This window comes from Pleurodeles waltl, chromosome 4_2, assembly GCF_031143425.1.
Source record: "Pleurodeles waltl isolate 20211129_DDA chromosome 4_2, aPleWal1.hap1.20221129, whole genome shotgun sequence".
NCBI lineage: Eukaryota > Metazoa > Chordata > Amphibia > Caudata > Salamandridae > Pleurodeles > Pleurodeles waltl.
Genome location: NC_090443.1, coordinates 423,775,272 through 423,791,237, shown reverse-complemented (window position 1 = coordinate 423,791,237; position 15,966 = coordinate 423,775,272).

Here is a 15,966-nt window from a genome sequence, read left to right as displayed (position 1 = left end):
TCAGCTGCTACAGAGGCAGGAGTGTCTGTGGGTGGTTGTGCCTCTAGTCGGGCCTCCCTTACTGTGGTTGCCAAAGATGGACTTGGGCCTGATGTAGTTGCCCCAAAGGAAGGGGGAGATTGGGTTGGAAAAGCCCTGTTGTATGGATGTCCCTCAGCATCCTTGTTAGGCAGGCCATGTTGGAACTGTTGGCCTACATTTGTTCGCACATGTCCCTATGCATGTTCCTCTGTAGCTGCTTCATTTCCTGGAGTTCAGTCAATACCTGGCCCATCACTGCTTGGGACTCCTTATAGACCCCCAAAACTTGGTTGATGGCATCCTGGTCATGAGAGACCCCAGGTGCCCCACTCTGTCGGCCCACAGCACCCCTTCCACAGACCCTACCACCACAAGCTTGTGCCCTTGGCACAGGGTGCCCTCTCTAACTCGGTCCTGGAACCTCAGTGTCATGAGTGCTGGGTTGGACCTCAGGATCCAGGACTAGTGGGGGCACAAGATGGTAGAAACTGTGCTAGGTAAACAGGTGGTGGGGCATGTTGTTGCCTGTGATGTTGATTCAACAGGGCTTGAAGGTGTAGTTGTGGGCACAGTGAAACTCACTGTTGCCGTCTGACCAGGTTGCCCAGATGTGCCAGAACCTTCCTTCATGTCCTCAAGTCCAGGAGTGTTGTAATCACTGAGGGCTTCATTTGTGGATGGAGTAGTAGTCTGGTCAGTGGATGAGGGCTGCCCAGGCGTTATGCCAGCTCGACCTGTTGAGTAAGAGAGTATATTGTTATTGGTTGAGTGTGCAATCTACCTTCAAAGCTTTTGTGTCTGGAAACATTGGTCAGTCTTAAGTTGTAGGTTAGCCTATTATGCAATGCTACCATGGTGTTGGAGTAGTTGACATGACATGAGTGAAGCTTGCCTAGACTATTGGACTCATGCAGCTCTGTAGATGTGCTGATCATTTGCAGTTTTGATGAGAGAATGAAAATTACATCTTACCAGCAGTGATGCCAACACAGTGGAGAAGCAACATGTGCATTTCACCGTTTGGAGGTCTAGTTGAGTGCGATACAGGCAAACACACAACTTTGTTGTATCTGTATCAGCAGTCATCATGTGTGTAGTAGTGTGTCAATGTGTTTGCTGCTGCTCCCAATCTGCTGATGCAGCTTAAGGCCTTACGAATACTTGGGGGCAGAATTATGAAAAGTGGCGCTGCACCCAGTGCAGCACCACTTTTCTTGCACCCCTTAGCGCCCCCTACCACCACCATTTATGTGTCGTATTTAAACTACGGCGCACCATGGCGCTTGGTGGGGGGCAATAGCGTAAACATTTTTGACGCTATTGATGTACTATTCAGGGTTAGCGCCAATATTTTGGCACTAACCCTGAACAGTACATAGGGGCCCATTGTAACCAATGGTGTGCCCCCTTGTAATTCCTGCTCTGAGCAGGCGTTAAAAATAGCCACACAAAATTATGTAGTGGAATCTTTTGGATTCTAGTGCACCTTTTTTGCAGTCCCCCTAGCAAGGGAACACCCCCTTTGCATACATTATGTATGGTGCATGCAAAATGTGGACCAAAGGGTTACAAAGTGATGCAATGCATGCATTGCCCCACCTTGTAAATATGGCGCAGGGATTTTTGAAGCCTAACACCACATTAGCGTCAAACAAATGACACTAATGTGGCACTAGTGCTTCTTAAATCTGGGCCTTGGTGAACAAACCTGGTAAGGTATCATTCATGCCCTCACTAGTTTTGTTTTGGGATACCAGATCAAGATCGAGCTAGTTAGACAGACACATCTCTGAGTTGAGCATGATCTGTATTTTGCTCACTATCAGGTGAGTAAACTTCTTTTGAGAGTACACACACAGGTGTCTTTGGGAAAGTGGGAAAGTGAACACTGGGTTGGTGGTTGGAGTTAGATAAACAGGGCCTATTGGGGTTTGCAGGCAGGTCACTCCCTCTACTTCGCACACCAGACAAATGGCATACTCCCAGGTGAGTAAACTTCATTTGAGAGTTCACTAACTAATGTATTTGGGAAAGTGAATACTGGGCTGGTGGTTGGAGTTAGAGAAACAGGGCCTATTGGGCTTTGCAGTCAGGTTAATTCCTCTACTTCACACACTAGACAAAGGACATACTACCAGGTGAATAAACGTCATTTGAGAGTACACACACAGGAGTCTTTGGGCAAGTGAACACTGGACTGCTGTTTGAAGTTACAGGAACAGGGCCTCCTGGGCTTCGTAGTAAGGTCACTCCCTCTACTTCCCAACACTTGACAAATGGTATACTCCCAGGTGACTATACCTCATTTGAGAATTTACTAACAGATGTTGTCGCGTAGGCTCTCATTATCCTAGTGAGACTACTGGATTTTTGGGCGGCAGGATCGTTCGCAGTGTGGGGGACTAAGTCTGACCCACGGTGAAGGACCCTTGTCACCCCAAATCCGGGTTAGGCCCCGGCTAACTAGCAGTGCCTCATCTCTCCCAAAGGGAAGAGACAATTGGGCAGCCGAGCGCATGACATCTTAGTGCTTCCCAGGGAAGTCGTGGTCACTCAGGTCACAACCAGTTCTCTCGTACAAAGTGCGATCTCATATATAAATGACAAAGGCAGTTTGAGTTTTAAAGATTGGTTTAATAAAACGACTGCATTTTAGATAACAAGGCGTGAGCCGCAATAACCAGAACCATACAACACAGTAGGATTGAAATAGTAACGAGGAGAGTGAAACATAAGAATAAGGCTATCATATTGCAACTAAATTATGTTCTCTCTAAGTTATATTTTGAGCACAGAATGTGAAGCTCTAAGCCTGCCTTTCTGGTTCCCCCGGGAGGACATCAACCCTCATACCTGAGCAAAGGCCTGTGATCTGGATCAGCATCTGCAACAGGGAAGTCAGCATCTAGTTGTGGGTTCCTGGTCGGAATCTCCCTCTTATGTGTATCAGGACTAGAAAGTGTTTTTATAACTAACACGCGGGTGTTCTAAGAATCGTCCCTACGTAAGGATGTGTACTTTCTATGAACCATAAAGACTAAACTTCTACCACGTCTATCGGCAATGTACCAGACTGTATCCTTGACTGAAGCACAGAGCGAGCAAGAATGTATTGTTTGAGAACACAGTGCTGAAGTAAGCTAAACAGTGTGATAGAAGGAGATAAAACAAGACAGTGAAACTGGTTATTGTAAAATAACAGTGCGAGGCTAAATAAATTGCATGTAGGGCAAAGTGCACAGAGGCCTAATACGTTAAGCAAACGCACAAAAAGTAACATTAAAAATGGCTACACTACAATGTATTTGGGCAAGTGAACACTGGGCTGGTGGTTGGAGGTAGAGAAACATGGCCTATTGGGATTTGCAGTCAGGCCAATCCCTCTACTTCACGCATTAGACAAATGGCATACTACCAGGTGAGTAAACTACATTTGAGAGTACACACAAAGGTAGCTTTGCTAAAGGGAACACTGAGCTGGTGTTTGGAGTTACAGGAACAGGGCCTCCTAGGCTTTGCAGTCAGATCACTCCCTCTACTTCCCAAAACTTGACAGATGGTATACTCCCAGGTGGGTAAACTTCATTTGAGAGTTCAATAACAGTTGCATTTAGGCAAGTGAACACTGGTCTGGTGGTTGGAGTTAGAGAAACAGGGTCTATTGGGCTTTGCAGTCAGGTCACTCACTCTACTTCCCAACACTTGACAAATGTTGGGTATTACATATCTCTGGCCAGACTGCATTTAGGTTGGAGCATACATGTACATGTTGAGACATACCACGAGTCCTGGAATGAATTTTTATTATTGAAACACTTACAGGCACTATTTCAACTTATGGCGTGTGAAAGGCCTTTGTAGCTGTGATGTTAGGTCCAACAATACACACTGAGTCTTACATCTCAGATACTCTAGATATTGAATGTTGCTAGAGTCAATGAACGACAGTGGCAAAAGGTGAGCTGCAAGCATACATGACATTGCAATTTAGAGATAGTTTTTGTGTTGTAACTTACCAGACTCCACTTCCCCAGGTATTCCTGTCAAGTCCTCAGGATGCCCAAGACCTTATCTCAGGGAAAGAGTTGTAATGGGGAACTGGGAGGGCCACCACCAGTCTTGTTGGCCTCCATCTGTTGCCTGGAGGCCAGAGAACGCACCTTGCCCCTTAGGTCGTTCCACCTGTTCCTAATGTCCTCCTTTGTGCGCAGGGTGGTGCCTACAGCATTCACTCTGTTGACGATCCTTTGCCACAGTTCCATTTTCCTACTGAGAGGAGTGTGCTGGACTTGTGCTCCAAACAATTGTGGCTCTACTCCTATGATTTCATCCACCATGACTCTCAACTCATCCTCTAAAAAACGTTGATTTTTGGTGCGTGACATGACTGAAAATAAAGTGGGTCACAGTGACATACTAAACAAGACGAGTGATATTTTGGACAAAAAAATAAAAAAAATACTAGAAGTGTGTGTCAGGTGAAAATGGGATAAGCAAAAGGGGGTGCCTTATGTGACAAAAAGTACAAAAGTAGTGTGGTTTCTGTCTTGCTGTGCTGCAGTGGAGATGCAAAGGATCATGGTCTGTGGAAGGTTGTGTTTTATAGTGTGAATTGCAGGTGAGTACACTGGGCCCATAATTGTAAGTTGTGTTGTTTTCTAAATCATCCAATGTGCTCTTGTTCATTGAGTGAACGTGGACTGCAGTGGTTAACCGCCACAAGAGAACCACCATGTCAACTGTGTGTTTGTTATAGGTTTAGGGTTTGTCCGCAGTGCTGACAGTGCCGGAGTATGGACCGCCCCGTTAGCAAACCGCAGCGCCGCTGGCGGTCTGCAGTTTGGCTTGGCGGGCGGAGGTCCAACCGCCAAACTCATCATCAGGCCCTTAGTTGAAACTGGGCACTCTTACCCATAGCAGAGATTTGCTTCTGAAGAGTGTACCAGATATTATGGATGAAATCAGAGACTTTTTTCTTTTTTTTTAGAATTTCTTTATTGTCATTTAGCTTTTCGGTACATACAATGTATCGGGTTCAAATACTTGCAATACCTTCTTGATAAGTAAACAAATCTTAAACTTGATGTAACCGCACCATATTGTTATGTAGTAGTGCGCAGGTCATGGCTGCCCAGGCAATCAATACCTCTTCAGCTTTCACACAAGTCCTAGTTTTTCTCAGGTATGCTTTCTCCATATTCACCCAATCCAGGAGTTCAGCTCTCTTTGACATTTCCATCGGGGGATGAGGGCTGAGACAATGTATGGCGATGTGTCTGTTAGTTACCACCAGACCTAGGATCATATATTGTCTAGTGAGTTTTTTTATCAAGGTTATCCAGTAGGAGGCCCAACAAACAGTTTTTAATAGTTAGCGGAATTCCCCATCCCGTCATTGACTTTAATTGTGCTAGGATCTTGGTACAAAACTTGGATACTTTCGGGCAGTACCACATCATATGACCAAAGTGTAACTTCCCTACACCTAGGACAGGGGTAAATGTGGTGGAGGCACTCAGCGGGGAGGCATGTCATATGAATAACGTTATACTGAATCTGTTTAAATCTAGCAGATGTGGCTGTCTGATTGACCCCCTCATGGATCTTTGTCCAATCTTGGTGAGTAATCTGTTCTACACTGTACTGTTGCCATAGGTCTTCCATCCTTAATGTTGCAGTTGCATGTCAGCACGAAGTGCACAGTATAAATGTGTAATGAGTCATCATCTCCTTGCCATAGCCAAGAGATTGACCATAGTGTGGGGGGGTCCTAGTGCATCGGGGAATTGAATCAGAGACTTGGCTTTCTCTACAATGGCTGGTGTGCAATGCATGGCATTTCACCTAGTGGTTGTGGGTGCAAGAAAGTCAGTAAAAAGATCAAGCCTTTTGGAATTCCTTATAGTAGAACAAGATACTTACCTTTGGTAATGATTTATCTGATAGAGACATGTTCTAGTGGCAGATTCCTTACCTTAGAATTTTCCCCAGACATCTGACTGGATCCGGAGTTTTTTCTTAGAGCAGTACCCTTGCACGCCATTAGGTGCCATTGGTCGAGTCCGCATCCATCATTGACGTCATGGTATCTGTTGCAGTTGTACATAGGCACCACCCAGACATGATGACATCAGTTTCTTTTCAAGACTTTCCCCACCAGCAGTGCAGAGCCATGAAGAACACTGAAATTGGTGCGCCAAAGCTAAGGGCCTGAAAGGGAAATCCATGTCCCTAGAAATCTGTTTGCAAGCAGGGAGGATGGGTGGGTCGGTAAGGAACCTGCAACCAAAATATGTCTCTACCAGATAAATTGTTACCAAAGCTAAGAAACTTCTTCATCTGATAGAGACTTCTAGTTGCAGATTCCTTACCTTAGAATAGATACCCAAGCATTACCATCCTCGGTGGTGGGCTGTGAACCAAGATCATACTAAAACGTACTGCAGGACCGAACAACCAAAGTAGCCATCTCTGCGGACTAGACTCTTCAGACAGTAATGTTTAGGGAACGTGTGCAGGGATGCCCACATTGCGGCATGACAAATATCCAGGACAGAAAAAACACACGCTAATGTTTTGGTGGCAGCAGTTGCTGTGGTGGCGTGCAAGCACTCAGGGGGTTGCTTCTATGCCAAAGAGTAGCACAGTTTGGTGCAGAGCAGTACCCATCACGAGATGGTATGCTTCTGCACCGCCTTCCCTTTCTTTGCATCCACATATCCAACAAAGAGTTGATCACCCACCCGAAAATCTATAGTACGATTGAGGTAGAACACCAATGCTCTTTTTGGATCCAGACATTTGAGTCTCTCCTCTTTATGAGAGGGTTCTGGGGTGCGTAAAAAGCAGCAAAGCAATTGATTGGCCTCCGTGAAAAGTCGTAATAACCTTCGGAAGGAAGGAGGCCCTTGTATGGAGCACCACTTTGTCATGGTGGACAGACAAAAATGGTGGCTTGGAAGAAAGAGCTTGAAGCTCACTTACTCTGCAAGGAGAGGTGATGGCAATAAGAAAAGCTGTCTTGATTGTTAGGAGCCTCAGGGGACAATTGTGCAGCAGCTCAAAAGGGGCACACGTAAGGTAAGTTAGTGCCAAGCTTAAGTCCCACTGGGGCATAATGAAAGGGGTCTTACGGAACCTTCCAACAATGGGAAACTTGAATAAGGAAGGGTGGTCTGACAATATAAGAAAGGCTGAAAGGGCCAATAAATAACCTTTTTAGGGTGCGCAAAGCAGAGCCCTGCTGGGCCAAAAAAGAATGAACAAGAGAACCTCAAAGAGCGGTGCAGAAAAGGGATCAACAGACTTGTTGGAACACCATTCCACAAATTTATGCCAACGACATGCGTATACCGTTTTGGTGGAGGGACGCATGGCTGCCAGAATAAAATCACAGACTTCGGGCGTAAGTCCTAAAGCTGTCAACTGCCACCACTCAATCTCTATGCAAGAAGGCAAAGACTGGACAGGTGTGTGTGGAGAACCATCCCCTGCTGCTGTGACAGAAGATCCTCCCGAAGGGGAAGTCTGATCGGAGGATCTGTAGCCATGCTCAGTAGCTCTGGATACCTTCCTCATCATGACCAGTCCAGAGCCAGAAGGATTACTTGGGCCTGGTCGCTCTATATCTTCTTCAGAACTCTGGACAGAAGTGGTGTGGGCGGGAAGGCATAAAGGAGGCCTGCGTTCCATTCGAAATGAAAAGTGCCGCCGGGCGAGTGCCGCCTTGGAAACTCCAATATCCAAAACAGTTGACATTGCGCGTTCTCTGTGGAGGTGAACAGATTTAACCAAGGCTCTCCCCACTGCTGAAAGAGGCCTTGCACCACCTTTGGATGGAGACGCTATTCGTGATCAACTACGCAATGGCAGATGAGTTTGTCTGCTCTGGCACTCAGAGAGCCTGCCAGATGTTGAACCACCCGGATTATGCCCTGATGATTCAGCCATGTCTAGAGCCTCTTGTCAAAGAGTCCACAACTCCACTCCGCCCTGCTTGTTGCAGTTCCACATGGTGGTAGTGTTGTCCGTGAACACTTGCACAACTTTCCCTTTTCAAGAGGGAAGAAATGCTTTCAATGAAAGCCTGATCGCCCGGAGCTCCAAAAAACTAACTTGGAGTCTGGACTTCACCGGAAACCAGAGGCCTCTGATCTCCGCCTCTCCCATGTGGCCACCCCAGCACAGGAGTGACGCATCTGTCACTACTGTAATATCTGGTTGGGGAAGGGAAAGGGATCTGCCGTTGACCCAATCGCATTTTGAAAGCCACTACTGCAGGCCTTTCGCAAATGTAGGAGGCTGGCCTAGTTTGTAGTGGGTACCAAGGGGTACTTACACTTTGTACCAGGTCCAGTTATCCCTTATTAGTGTAGAAGAGGTGTCTAGCAGCTTAGGCTGATAGAAAAGGGTAGCTTAGCAGAGCAGTTTAGGCTGAACTAGGAGACATGCAAAGCTCCTACTATACCACTGGTGTCATATGCACAATATCATAAGAAAACACAATACACAGATATACTAAAAATAAAGGTACTTTATTTTTATGACAGTATGCCAAAAGTATCTCAGTGAGTACCCTCAGTATGAGGATAGCAAATACACACAAGATATATGTACACAATACCAAAATTATGCAGTAATAGCAATAGAAAACAGTGCAAGCAATGTACAGTCACAATAGATTGCAATGGGAGCACATAGGTATAGGGGCAACACAAACCATATACTCTAGAAGTGGAATGCGAACCATGAATGGACCCTAAACCTATGTGAGCTTGTAGAGGGTCGCTGGGACTGTAAGAAAACAGTGAGGGTTAGAAAAATAGCCCACCCCAAGACCCTGAAAAGTGGGTGCAAAGTGCACCTAAGTTTCCCAGAGAGCACCAGCAATGCAACAACGATGGATTTCCAGACGAGAGTACCTGTGGAACAAGGGGGCCAAGTCCAAGAGTCACGATCAAGTCGGGAGTGGGCAGATGCCCAGGAAATGCCAGCTGTGGATGCAAAGAAGCTGCCACCGGATGGTAGAAGCTGTGGATTCTGCAAGAACAAAGAGGACTAGGAACTTCCCCTTTGGAGGATGGATGTCCCACGTCTTGAAGAAGCTTGCAGAGGGGTTCCCAAGCAGAAAGACCGCAAACAAGCCTTGCTAGCTGCAAGGGTCGCGGTTAGGGTTTTTGGATGCTGCTGTGGCCCAGGAGGGACCAGGATGTCGCCAATTGCATGAGGAGACAGAGGGGGCGTTCAGCAAGACAAGGAGCCCACTCAGAAGCAGGCAGCACCCGCAGAAGTGCCGGAACAGGCACTACAAAGAAGAGTGAACCGGAGCTCACCCGAAGTCACAAAAGAAGGTCCCACGACGCCGGAGGACAACTCAGGAGGTCGTGCACTGCAGGTTAGAGTTTCGGGGACCCAGGCTTGGCTGTGCACAAAGGAAATCCTTGAAGAGTGCACAGGAGCCGGAGCAGCTGCAAATCACGCGGTACCAAGTAATGCAGTCTGGCGTGGGGAGGCAAGGACTTACCTCCACCAAACTTGGACTGAAGAGTCACTGGACTGTGGGAGTCACTTGGACAGAGTTGCTGAGTTCCAGGGACCACACTCGTCGTGCTGAGAGGGGACCCAGAGGACCGGTGATGCAGTCTTTTGGTGCCTGCGGTTGCAGGGGGAAGATTCCTTCGACCCACGGGAGATTTCTTCTGAGCTTCTAGTGCAGAGAGGAGGCAGACTACCCCCACAGCATGCACCACCAGGAAAACAGTCGAGAAGGCCGCAGGATCAGCGATACAAGGTTGCAATAGTCGTCTTTGCTACTTTGTTGCGGTTTTGCAGGCGTCCAGAGCAGTCAGCAGTCAGCAGTCGCTTCCTTGGCAGAAGGTGAAGAGAGAGATGCAGAGGAACTCTGATGAGCTCTTGCATTCGTTATCTAAAGAATTCCCCAAAGCAGAGACCCTAAATAGCCAGAAAAGGAGGTTTGGCTACTTAGGAAGGAGGATAGGCTAGCAACACAGGTAAGATCCTATCAGAAGGAGTCTCTGACGTCACTCAGAGCAGTCCAGTGTGCCAGCAGCACCTCTGTTTCCAAGATGACAGAGGTCTGGAGCACACTGGAGGAGCTCTGGGCACCTCCCAGGGGAGGTGCAGGTCAGCGGAGTGGTCACTCCCCTTTCCTTTGTCCAGTTTCGCGCCAGAGCAGGGCTGGGGGATCCCTGAACCGGTGTAGACTGGCTTATGCAGAGATGGGCACCATCTGTGCCCATCAAAGCATTTCCAGAGGCTGGGGGAGGCTACTCCTCCCCAGCCTGGACACCTTTTTCCAAAGGGAGAGGGTGTAACACCCTCTCTCTGAGGAAGTCCTTTGTTCTGCCTTCCTGGGACAAGCCTGGCTGGACCCCAGGAGGGCAGAAACCTGTCTGAGGGGTTGGCAGCAGCAGCAGTGAAACCCCGGGAAAGGTAGTTTGGCAGTACCCGGGTCTGTGCTAGAGACTCGGGGAATCATGGAATTGTCTCCCCAATGCCAGAATGGCATTGGGGTGACAATTCCATGATCTTAGACATGTTACATGGCCATGTTCGGAGTTACCATTGTGACGCTATACATAGGTAGTGACCTATGTATAGTGCACGCGTGTAATGGTGTCCCCGCACTCACAAAGTCCGGGGAATTTGCCCCGAACAATGTGGGGGCACCTTGGTTAGTGCCAGGGTGCCCACACACTAAGTAACTGAGCACCCAACCTTTACCAGGTAAAGGTTAGACATATAGGTGACTTATAAGTTACTTAAGTGCAGTGGTAAATGGCTGTGAAATAACGTGGCCGTTATTTCACTCAGGCTGCAGTGGCAGGCCTGTGTAAGAATTGTCAGAGCTCCCTATTGGTGGCAAAAGAAATGCTGCAGCCCATAGGGATCTCCTGGAACCCCAATACCCTGGGTACCTCAGTACCATATACTAGGGAATTATAAGGGTGTTCCAGTATGCCAATGTGAATTGGTGAAATTGGTCACTAGCCTGTTAGTGACAATTTGTAGAGGAGAGAGAGCATAACCACTGAGGTTCTGGTTAGCAGAGCCTCAGTGAGACAGTTAGGCATCACACAGGGAACACATACATATAGGCCACAAACTTATGAGCACTGGGGTCCTGGCTAGCAGGGTCCCAGTGACACATAACAAACATACTGAAAACATAGGGTTTTCACTATGAGCACTGGGCCCTGGCTAGCAGGATCCCAGTGAGACAGTGAAAACACCCTGACAAATACTCACAAACAGGCCAAAAGTGGGGGTAACAAGGCTAGAAAGAGGCTACTTTCTCACAGTTCCGTCCGAGATCTGGACCATGTCGGAGAGATTCCCCTGATGCTGCGCCCATTGAAACTTCAGGTCCCACTGCAGAGACTGCATATGCTATCTGGTATCACCAGCAGGATCCAGGAGACCATGAGGACCAGCAACCTCAGAGTCATTCTCACTGAAATCCAGGATAGAGGCTGAAACATTGAAATCATAGCCTGAAAATCCTGGACTCACTTTTTGGGAGGATAGGCCCGAAATTGCAATGTGTCCAGAACAGCTCTGATAAAAGGGAGCATCTGAGAAGGAGTCAGGCATGACTTCGGCATGTTTGTAGTGAACCCCAGCGAGTGCAGAAGGTTGCCGTAGTCTGAAGGTGGGAGATGACTTTCTGGGGCGTGTTCACCTTCAACAGCCAGTTGTTGAGGTAGGGGAAGACTGAAACCCCTCACCTATGCAGATGAGCTGCAACCACCGCCATCACTTTCATGAACACCCAAGGGATGCTGGTAAGGCCAAAGGGGAGCACAGTAAATTAAAAGTGCTCATGAACTACGACAATCGCAAGTAGCGCCTGTGGGCAGGCAAGACGGGTATATGGAAGTAAGCGTTCTGCAAGTCCGACGCAGATTCTGCCCCCAACTGGTCTGAGATGGTGGAACAGACTAGGAGGGTTTGGAGGCAGGGGCATTGGTGGACTGGCCAGACCTCTTGTTACCCAACCGCACAGTGGCTGAGTATCATGCGCAGCTTGTGGCTGTCAGGAAAAGGGTGTGACAGGGAGCCCCTTTCATGACCACGATAGGGGCGAAAAGAAGACTGTGTTAGACGAAGGACAGCCGCGAGGCCAAGGGACTGAGCCGTAGCCCGTGACTCCTTGAACCTCTTGGGCACTGAGTCCGCTTTGTCTCCTAAGAGATGGGTGGCAACGAAGGGCATGTCAATGAGAGACTGTTGAACATCACCAGAAAAACCAGGCATGCCGCCTCAAGGCCACCGCCGATGCAAACAATCTGCCCAGTGGGTCGGTCGTGTCCAGCCCACAATGAATTGTGAACTTAGCTGCATCCCTCCCATCAGCAACAGTGAATGGGTGTAGCAGCCCAAAAGGCATGCAATGCTCGTGGACCGCAATGCCAGACTGGAGGAAGAAAACAATTTCTTCCAAAGTTGATACAATCTTTTTGATTAACTATTCGGGGGAGTTGATGGGAATGCCTCAGAGGAAGCAGAAGCCTGGATGACAAGGCTCTCAGGCGTGGGGTGTTGGGACAGGAATTTAGGGTCTCTCTGGGGAGGCCGATGGCAGGGGGAAATTGTCCTATTCACAGGAGTCCCTGTGCTGGGTCTGGACCAAGTACCAAGAAAGACGTTGGTGAGGGCTTCATTAAATGGAAGGAGAGGATCTGAAGTTGGAAGCTCCAGGCTGAAGTACCTCTGTCAGGAGGTTAGTCCGCAGGGGGTTCGGTCTGCCCAAAGATGAGGCGCATGGTCTCATAAAATTCCTTGAGCTGCGCAGGGGTGGCTCCAGCTCCCGGAAACTCAGGGAGGCGCAGAGCGGACCCAGAAGTAGGCTCCGCAGACCGAGGCCTCGAGCGTCAACGCTCTTCCCATGTCGCATCAGCCGAGCTCACGGGATGAAGTCGAAGAACATTAAGCTTTCTTCAACTTCTTTTTCCTGTGACCCGAATGCCCTGAAGATTTGAAATGGGACAAGGAGGAGTGGTGATGACCCTGTGAGCGGTCTTGAGAACTTCCTCTCGAGCAAGACAGGGAGCAACGTGGAATCGAGCACCGGGCTGCCATGAGCTTTAGGGACTGCTCCCTCAAAGTCTTCGGGCTCATGGCCCGGCACTCGGAGCACGACTTCGGGTCATTTTCGCACTCCAGACACCATAAACACACCAGGTCCAGGTGTTGCAAGGTGTGAAACTGTTCTTTGGAGGCATCCTTCGGTGCACCAAAGAAGTCAAAAACACAACAAAAAGGTTAAATTCAGTCAAAATTTGACCAGGGTAGCTTTCTGCTACTCTGCGCATGGCGCAGAAAGAAAAGAACTGACGTCAGCACGCTTGGGTTGTACCTATGTACGACTGCAACGTCATCACGGTGACCACGATGCCAACAATGGACATGGAGTCGACCTACGCCACCCAACAACATACAAGGGTACTGCTCAAAGAAAAATCTCCAGATCCAGTCTGACTCCTGGGGGAAATTCTAAGGTGAGGAATCTGCAACTAGAAGTCTCCATTAGATAACTGACTTTATTGTAGAAGCTTTGGTATTAGATCTCTCAAAGTGTAGATCAGGTAATGGTGGTTGACTGTATCAAAGGATGCCAAGATATCAAGGATCACCAGTAGAAAAGTAGCTAGAATCGAGGATGTGGAGTGACTCATCAACAATTTACCAAAGGCAGTCTCTGTTCTAAATAAAGTATCATGCAATATTAATAAAGGAAGTAAGTCGCAAGACAAAGCTCAGTGCAAAATCAAAGTCCGAGAAGGGCTGGTACTTAGAAGGGAAATTAATTGAAAGTGTTTTAAATAGAAGGGCTTTTAGTTCAGACTTGAAGGTAGGCTGCAAGATAGTGTAATGTAAGCTCAAAAGCAAGGAGCTCCAGATTCTGGCAGCACTTCCTGAAAAGATTGAGCCATTTTGTGTTCCTTGTTAAAGAGGGTTGGTTCTAAAAGCAGCAGTGTTTCAGTACTACTCCAGGTCTGTTTCTGCCAGATTTCTTTAACTTGGCAATCAAGTATTGTGACGTGGATATGTGGAGGGCCTTGTGAGTGATGTGTGTAGTTTTGTATACAGCTCTAGTTTTGATGGGGAGCAATCTCAGTGTTCCAAGTAATAGTCAGATGTGGTCAGTCCTTTGGTGCCAAATACAAACCATGGTGCAGGATGTAGTACTGCTTTTAGTGGGTTAGATGTGCTTTGATAAGACCTGTCAGGAGAGAAGTGCTGCAGTCGAACCTTGACCACACCAGTGATTGCACAAGAATCTTAAGATATTGATCTGGAATGAAATGAAATGCCAAATTCCCCAAAGCAGATGTTCAGAGCATGCATTTTTGTCCATGGTGTTGAATTGCGTCTTTAGATTTAGGGTCTCATTACGCGTGTGGTGGTCTGAGAATGTAAAGATATGGGTGTTTGGGTGGTTTACACCCCCAATATATTATGAAATATTACTATGGAAATTAATTGTCAAGGAAAAGGATGCTAGGACTGTAGAGAGAATGGATGTGGAGTATAATAATACCCAGGTATTCAAATTATTTTATTTTCCCCCAAAAATAATTTTTTAAATAAATTAACAAATACGAAGAGGTAGCAGGGATTTACCCCCAATGTAACAGGAAAAAAACTAAATAGAAATGCATTTTTAGGGAACAGGATGCTAGGTTTACACTGTAAATTGATGAGGAGTATTTAAATACTCATGTAATTCAATTTATTAAGTTTGAGAATAATTCATTAAAAAATAAAATAAGGGGAATTGAGGAGTTTACCCCCAATATAATATGAAAACAAAATTATAAAAAATAGTTTTTATGGAATGCAAAGCTACAGTAGTCAGAGAAATGGACGTGGAGTATCTTAATACCCAGGTATTTGATGATATCATAACTGTAAAGATTAAATATTACATTACATTTTTTTATTACTGACAAAATGATAACATTAATTTTCTTCTACAATATGTTTATTAAGAAACATTTAAAACAATTTATAACTTAAACAAAATACATGGAGAACACAGACTTCCTATTTTCATTATTTTGCTTTTTATTATCCAATAATTAAGATAAAACAAATTATTTTTAATTTAGAAAATAGTTTTATATAATATATCTACATATTTTTACATATTTGTTGAACATTACATAACACATTCTAACACATTTACAAATAACTTCCCACACTTTTCCAATATGATGTATTGGGTTAATTGTCCTTCATTTATTGCAGTTACCACATCCATTTCTTTCTTTGCTTATGTGCCATTCTATAGAGGCAGTTGGAGTTCACTCAGAAGAATAGAGGCTTGTAGCAGAGTTCCAGAAGTAATTTAAACACTTTTCCTAGATCTTCACATAGAGTATCATATATAGTAAAGGCAGACTATAGGAGGTTTCAAAACTACAGCTGTGTCAGTGTTTTTGGTTATGTATGTTGTTTTAACATTGTTACACAGGTTGCTAGACCCTATGCACATCTGATACCAAATTTTGTGAAAACCACTCCTTTCAAATGTTTAACTTTTGTGTTTTACTATTTCCTGTTTTTATTTTGCTTATTATGTAGGGTTTTCAAATTCTTTTGAGTTCTTTTTTCATATTTATTGATTTTACTTGATTACTTTTAATGCCATGTATTTATTAAACTATTTAAATGGAACAAACAAGACCTTTCTTTTAGAAAGGGAGGTGTAATGTTGAGTTGCACTGCTTAAGCAAGCTCTCTTTTTTTCCAGTTAACTAATTTTAAACAATGTGTTTTCCAATTTTTTTTTTAAGTTGGGTTTTTCATAGGTTTTACTAAAAGGATCTCCATACCATATAAGATTTGATAAAAGGATGGTAAAATATTACCAGCTCTTAAAAAAGAAAAAATCTTCTGGTAGGAATGATTTTTAATTTT